The 8,261-nt window shown below is 39.6% G+C and overlaps 1 pseudogene; it reads left to right on the top strand.

The window, feature by feature from the left end:
• The first annotated feature begins 6,709 nt into the window (after positions 1 to 6,709).
• On the top strand, positions 6,710 to 7,726 carry LOC105516432 (annotated as a pseudogene).
• The last annotated feature ends 535 nt before the right edge of the window (positions 7,727 to 8,261 follow it).

The following is an 8,261-nucleotide window of genomic DNA, read 5'->3' on the forward strand; positions in this document are numbered from 1 at the left end:
TTACATTGCTGGGGTGAAATTCAACAAAACTGTTTTAGGGTACATATCTTCAGACCAACAAAGAATTTTCTTGTAGGTAAATTATAAGGGAAGTATGTAGCTTTTTTATCGTTGTAGCTATCTTATTCAGGAATAAAATGGGAGGCAGATTTGCCTGACATAGTTCCCAGCTTGACCTTTCCCTTAGCTTAGTGATTTTGAGGCCCTAAGATTTATTTTCCTTTCACACCCTTTTGCATCTACCCAGCTACATAATCAGTTTTTCCACGTGTTTCATGCTAGATTCAAATGTCAGCTTCTCTTACAGAAAGAAAAGATACCAATTGAATTTCACCTAAATCTGCCATCTAAAATGACAAATTGATTAATGTGATTAAAATGGGTTTCTGCAATATTTTATAGAATGCTTTTAATGTAAGTACTTACATCCTTTACCATTCATCATCCAAGGCATTTGTTTAAAATTTAAAATTCTCTCTCAAGTTTCTATTGATGTCAAGTGTGCCAAAATTTGTCACTTCATTGAGCTAAAATTCTCTTGCACTCTACAGCTCAGATCTGAGAAACAGCTTGCCATCTTAAACAAGAGAAGCAAAATTTTCTGTGTGATTCCTGACTAACTTGTTCTGGGAAATGCCTAATCAGTTTGTCAGTCACTTTAATCCTGCTGTATCAGTGAAATAGGATTATTTCCCTGACCCTCTCATGGGACTCACAACAGGGGTGCCTGGCTTACTCAGTCTGTAGCTCTCAACTCTTTGTGGGAGGTGGTGCATGAATGAACAAGGTGGGAACTGGAGTGTGTGAAGGCCAGAATCAGCTGGCCACTCCTTTGCCGGTAAGAGTGAACTCCACTCATTCGAACCGACTACATTCCACCCACTATGGGCGAGAGAGCAAGGGTGAACAGATGCAGAAACTAGGGCAAGCACTTTCGGGCACCAGCAGGAATCAACTCTGTGCTGTCCCCACGGCAGCATCTAGGGGAGGTGCCCATGATCTCTGAAGCCCCAGAGAGAGTGTTACAGTAATCTTTTAGCTCTGCCATTGTGGAGAGCTTAAGTGTTAACAGCTCAGTGGACCTTCTGCCTTTTCCCAGGCAGTGGCTACCTTCCCCAACCAGAGGAAAGGGTCAGTGAAATAGCCTTTTGCATCTGCACTTGTGGCACCTGAGCTCTTGTCTTGTGTCCAGGAGAAACGAGGTTGAATGAATGAATTGAAGGATGGTAAATGCAGGGGATTTTATTGCTGATGAAAGTGGCTCTCAGTGGGAAGGGGAGCTGGAAAGGGTATGGGACTGGCGGTAGTCTTAACCTGAAGTCCAGCTGTCTCTGGCCAGATTCTTCTCCAAAGTTACACCATCAGGCTGTCCCTCTAAAGTCAAGCCACTTCCCTACGATGTCCAGCTGTAGTCTCCAGTATCCCACTGCTTCTACTCTGTGCCAGCTGAGTCTGGTGATGGGTAGTGGGGTGGACCATGGGTGGCTTTGGAAAAGGCCACATTCGAATGGAAAAACAGGGATGTACATTCTCACTTTGGGCTGTGGTATCAAGCTTGAGGGTGGGGTTTTGTTGGGGAAGCTGACCTTTTCTGCCTAGAATTTCTCTGCCTTCTGTCCCTATCATCAGGCTGAGATTTGTCCAGTCAGATCACACTCTGCAGGCCGTCAGCTGATAAACTCTTCATGCCTACTCTATTTTAATACCTCTGCATTACTGGGAGATTTGATATGGCCTAAACAAGTATTGTATTGTCATTCTTGAATTATTTTTCTCATGGAATCTAATTATCTATCCATTTGGTCATAGAAGCACTGCTCATTGCAGGGAAACCAAAATGAACCATTTTAAAGCTTTTTTTATACTTTAAAACCTTTGTCAAAATAGTAATATCTTCATTATAATTACATATTCATACAAAATAAGGTATCATTATGTTATTGCATATTGTTAATATTGTTATTGTGAAATTTATCCAACTATAATCACGTCTTCCAGAGCTAGCAATGGACTATAGGCTGGTTACCTATCAACTCTTACTTGTTTAACATTTTAAACTGATGCTTTATCTTAATATTGTTCTTAATTGAACATCATTTTATTTTAACCCTATAATATTTTTAACATAGTACAGAACTTTACTTTTTAACATGTTTTTCATAAAGTTTTTTTTCTATAGACTGGTACAGTTAATCAGACTAATATGGGTGTGTTGGCTGCTGTTGCAGGTGCCAAAGATATAGAGATACTCATGTGGTTTGAATGAGGGTTCACAGCTGAGAGGAAGAGGGAGCGCAGCATCTTTCTATAGTGGCTCAGAAGCACTGCCCTGGTATCTGAAAAACAGTGCATTCATATGGCCTATATGTTCATCTAAAACAACATTTAGCAGAATCTTTCCATTTTTTTTCATGTTCAAATTGTATTTTTATCTATGTGTGCTTGTTTTTAACCTGAGAGCAGCTCACTAACAGGGATATTATCTGGATTTTGGAAGGCCTACTTTTTACAAAAATCAATTTTAGAGATGCTCTTAAGTGCCAGGCTTTAATTTCACAAAATATATCTAAACTTTTAAAGGTTCATTTTGCAGTAATTGAAGATCTAGGAATATTTATTTTTCAGTTCTTCATTGTCATTTCTTCACTATTAAGCAGAAGCGAATGGATATTAATTAATGACCATAACAACAAACAGAGGTTAATTGAACCACATATTTTTTTAAAGTTTTAAAGGGCTCATAACTTGAACACAAACACTTACAGAAGAGCAAGTTCTTAGGATGACCTTCTAAATGATTTACTTGGAGATCTGAGATGTATATTTTTAAAGTTGAATATGTTAGCCAGGAGGATACACACGCACAAATGTGTTCTTTCCTTGATATGTATCCTCCAGAGCCCAGCAGGCATCAGGAAAAGGACTCCAGGGAACATTGCTGAAAGGATTGAATCGGCTTAAGAGGCAGACAACCAAACCTAGCTAGGGAGTTTTGGGCTACATCTCAGACAGTTTATTAAAAAAGCAAAGGGGATAAAAGTTCCCCAAAGATCACATGCTAGCTATGCTTAAAACTGTGATTTTAATTCTGTGGTGCTGAAACTGTGTCAAATAGCCTATAGCAAGATATGTCCTATGTGCTGCAAAATGATGCAAAATAAATATTCACTGTGTTTTGAGAACAAACTCATTAGTAGAGGAAACACTGTACTTTGCACACCCTAAGGATATTTGAGTGTTCACATAGGCACGTAAATGTTGATGTGAAGTGTCATTCATAGGTGACGGTAGCTATATATTTTTTCATTAACATAACTATTGGATTTCTATTAAATTGAGTAAGGCTTTATGAGATCTGTTGGTTTAGGAAAAAACACCTAGATAAAACTAATTATAAAAATGGCCATAATTTTCATTTTCAATGACATTTTCACTTTCAAAAACGTTTTTACTTTATCGTTTGAAAAATAAAACCCTGTTAAATAAGTAATATTATTTTTAGCCCAATTTCACAGGTAAAGGAATTAAGGGACTCGAAATTGGAATTTCCCAGGACTCTGACATGAAGATTTGTATGCATGGCATTTATTAAGAAGTACAGGCTGGGCACGGTGGCTCACACCCGTAATCCCAGCACTTTGGGAGGCTGAGGTGGGTAGATCACCTGAAGTCAGGAGTTTGAGACCAGCCTGGAAACCCCATCTCTAGTAAACATAGAAAAATTAGCTGGGCATGGTGGCATGTGCCTGTAGTTCCAGCTACTCGGAAGGCTGAGGCAGGAGAATACCATGAACCCAGGAGAGGGAGGTTGCAGTGTGCTGAGATTGCACCACTGCACTTCAGCCTGGGAGACAGTGAGACTCCATCTAAAAAAAAAAAAAAAAAAAAGACGGAAGTATACTTGGGATCCACATCTGTAGAAGGGAGGAGAGAGAAGGAAGATCAGCAGAGAAATTGATATGCAAACTGATGCCATGAAGCTCTCAGCAGACATCATGTAGATCTGGCATCACTCTTCAGAGGTCAGATTTCAGGGGCATTAGACTTGCATGTATCTCCCCACCATGATTAGTCATGTAAAGACGCAGGAAGGCTGTTTTTTTTTTTCAGCTGCACTGATCCCCAAAGAGACTGATAGCTAAGGATGGTTGCATGGTAGCATTCCTAGCAACTAGGAAATAAGTTCTTTATTCTTAAAGGGTTACCTGGATGTCACAAAACAGCATGCAACACAGAGGGTATGGAGTTACAGAGACAAAAAGTGTATGTAAAAAGGTGATGTAGTTTGAATGTATGCCTCTGCCAAATCTCATCTTGAATGTTGGAGGCAGGGCCTGTTGGAAGGTATTTGGATCACGAAGGTGGATCCCTTAGGAATGGCTTGGGCTAACCCCTTGGTGATAAGTGAGCTCTCACTCTGAGTTCACATGAGATCTGGTGGTTTACAGGTGTGTGGCACCCCTGCCCCTCTCTCGCGCGCGCTTCCTTCTGCTTTCATCATGGGATGTGCCTGCTCCCTCTTCACTTTGCACCATGATTGTAAGCTTCCTGAAGTCTCTCTAGAAACCAAGCAGATGCCAGTACAGTATTTCCTGTAAAGCCTGCAGAACCATGAGTCAATTAATCCTGTTTTCTTTATGAATTACGCAGTCTCGGATTTTTATAGCAATGCAAGAACAGCCAAATAAATAAGACAAACTAGATTTTATAATTCTAATTTCTATTTCTGTGTTACTACACCCTGAAATCTCCATGTTAGCTTTTTGTAAATTGTTCTATCATTTTTACCAATCTACATGACTTCACTTTCCATTCATAAACTTATCTAGAACTGAGCTTTTAAACAACATCTAACTGTAAGCAAAGAAGTTTGTTTGCAGGTTATAAAAATGAAGCAATATTAGCAAAATTTATATTTAGCATTTTCATTTTCTGAGCTGACAAATGTGCTCAAATATGTTTAAAAATATTATATATGCATCTGTTTAAGAACAAGGGCATATACAACTGCAAATAGTGATATTTTTAATTTGAAGCATCTCTGCATACCAACAAGAGGACTGATAATTATTAAAAAAAAAAAAAAGAAAAGAGAATATCACCCAGACAAGGGACCAACCTATTATGCATCCCCAAGTTTCTTTTTCTCTGACTACATGGTAGTGATTAAATTATGACCTACACACTTATTCTTGAACCCAGAATAACAGGATAATACAAAGAGCAAGCATTTAGAGAAATATTCATTTTCTAAAAGAGTGTAAATAGTTTGGTTTAAGGTGGATTTTTCAGTGCAGGAGTTTGAGTAGGATTGGATAAGTTATGCAGTTTAAGATCAGTGAAAACAGCAAGGTGAACGTTTTGGGGCAAGAGGTTCAGACAGTCTTAGGGCATAAACCTCAGTGAATGTTGTCTACTGAAAAGCTGATCAGATTTCAGGGAAGTTCCTAAATTGAACACTCAAGTTCTTTGGACAATAGTCTCCTAGATTATAGCAAATTCACGTAAATGTAGACAGTTGTGTTTGAGGGAAGATGATTTCTTTCTCACAGTGAAGAGAGTATCAGCCAGTTAAAATGCCAGCCCTTGGATCTTAGCTGCTCCACAACTAGCTGTGGGCTTTGGATACATCTATTAATTTCTCCATAAGTCAGTTTTCTTGTTTGTGCTTATCTTACATCAGAAGTTAGTCATGAGGATTAAATAGACAACACTAGAAACAATTGGAAGTGTTCCTAATACATAGTAAGTAGGTGATTACTATTTTCCTCACTCCCCTTACCATTCATTTGTATCATATACACAAACCCACGCATATCTGGTTCTTTTTGGCAAGGGCTAAGGACTAAGGACTAAGGAAAAATAAATGATGAAGTTGATTTAGAGGTTTATAGTATTGAAGCATTTACATCATTGACTATTTATGTGACATATATGTGCGTGTGTGTACATATCAATAAAGTTATTTTTCATGGTTCCGCTAACTCTATAGAAGTAAAATGGCACATAACAGATTGCCAACAAGAAGAAAACACTGGAAAGTATCTAAGTTTTTGCTTAGTAGACCTGTCAGAAATTATCCCAGTCTCCTGATATTTTCATGAATACTAACCCATCATTACTGACATGTTTCTGTTTTCCTATGAAAGATGTGGAAATTCACTGTCACTGTGATTATCAAAATAATCAAGGGTCAAGTTAGAGTGGAACCAGAAAACAAGGTTCATAATATCCAGCTTGTTTATTCCTTTATTCTTCCAAGAAATATTTATTGAGTACTCATTAGGAATCAAGCAAGGTTTGTATGTAGGACATGAATGGAATTTTGCAAACAGTCTTTTGTGCATCTCATCATATTACATCTTAATTTTCTATCCTGCTGTTTTCTATCCTACTGTAACCCTATCTCATATTCCTTATTTAACTTTATCTTGTCCTGCAGACATAGCCTCTTTTAAAACTTTCTAAAATATAACAGGTTATATCCATTACATTTAATTAAAGACATTCAACAAAGGAAATTCTGTGGGAAAGTTCAAGATTGAGCAATTTTTAAGAATATTTAAATGTGGTTACTGGAGTCAAGCAGACCCTGTATTGCAGCTTCTGGAGCTTGGCTGGTCTCTCGTCCTCAGCTTGGCCCTATGGACCTGGCTGGACATTCCCCCGAGGACAGTGGGGAGCCTGGTGCCCAGTGGCCCTAGGACTGATGCAAACCATTGAGCAGCTGGCTGGCTGGGCCTGCAGGCACACAGGTGCCAGCCAAGGCTGGGTGGAGCTTATCCAAATAATTTTTAACATCAACCCCCTGGAGAATCTGAAGGTATACATCATCGGTCCGCCTCCTTGGTGGTCTTTATGATCGTTGTGGGCACCATGGCATAGCTTTCCCAACCCTGGACTGTTTCTTCAAAATCACGGAGATTAAGTCACCAGAAATGGCAGAAGATCGGAATACTTTTCTGCTATGGTTCCAAGATTTGGACTTGCATGCGTCAGAAAATGAAACATTAAGGCATCTCAAAAATGACACCAAAACTTCGGGAAGCATAATGACCATGCAGACCAGAGCATCCACCAGGTCTTCCCAGGCCCTGGAGGATTCAGGTCCAGTTAACATCTCAGTCAAAACCATCCTAACCCTGGACCCACTCAAATTATTTGGAGGGCACTCTCATGGCATCACTCATCTGTATTCAATCATTTTAGGTCATCAGATTGGACTTTGAGACAGAGAAGCCCACGAAGGGACAAATATTACCTTTACTCTGCCTGCAACTTGAACATCAGATATCTGTGCTCTTGATGGTCCCCATGAGCAGATGGTGTTCACAGCCTGCATGACCCTCAGGGACACCCCGGGTGTGTTCCCCTTCACTGTGCAGCCACCGCACTGTGTTTCTGACACACAGCAATGCTACACTATGGTGCAAGATCTTTGGAACTGATAGAAGGGCCAACACAATATGCTCAAGATTACAGTGTTTTCTGGTGTTAGTAAAGGCCCATTGAAAAAGGCTATCATGCTTTTAATCCCAAGCATACAGTTATTGCTCCAGATGATGACTGTTCATTAATAAATTTGCATCTTATGCATACCAGTTACTTCTTCTTCATAATGGTGATAATAGTGTTTTGCTATACTGTTATCAAAGGCAGACCCAACAAATTGTGTCAGAGCAATCCTAAATATTGTCCTGAGAAGACAGCTTCGGCTGAAACCTAATCCCACAGCTTCTTGTTTTCTGAGAGAGACTGAGAGAACCATAATCCTTGCCTGTTGAACCCAGCTTGGGTCTGTACACTCTGTGATGCCTTATCTTGCAATGTTGAGTTATTCCAGCAAAAGATATTTCAAGTGCCTGTAACTTACTTGCATTTATTTATTTATTTATTTATTTATTATTTATTTTTGAGACAGAGTCTCACTCTGTCTCCGAGGTTGGAGTGCAGTGGCGCGATCACAGATCATTGCAATTCCGTCTGCCGGGTTCAAGCCATTCTCCTGTCTCAGTCTCCTGAGTAGCTGAGATTACAGGTGTGTGCCGCCATACCTGGCTATATTTTTTATTTTTAGTGGAGACGGGGTTTCACCATGTTGGTCAGGCTTGTCTCGAACTCCTGACCTCGTGATCCGCCCTCCTCGGCCTCCCAAAAGTTCTGGGATTATAGACATGAGCCACTGTGCCTAGCCTATTTGTGCGTATTTATAAAAATCGATTTGGAAGTTGGTCCAATGATTCAAATGCTTTGCACTAGGT

The sequence above is a fragment of the Colobus angolensis genome, unplaced genomic scaffold (genome assembly GCF_000951035.1).
Source record: "Colobus angolensis palliatus isolate OR3802 unplaced genomic scaffold, Cang.pa_1.0 Scaffold280, whole genome shotgun sequence".
NCBI classification, from domain to species: domain Eukaryota; kingdom Metazoa; phylum Chordata; class Mammalia; order Primates; family Cercopithecidae; genus Colobus; species Colobus angolensis.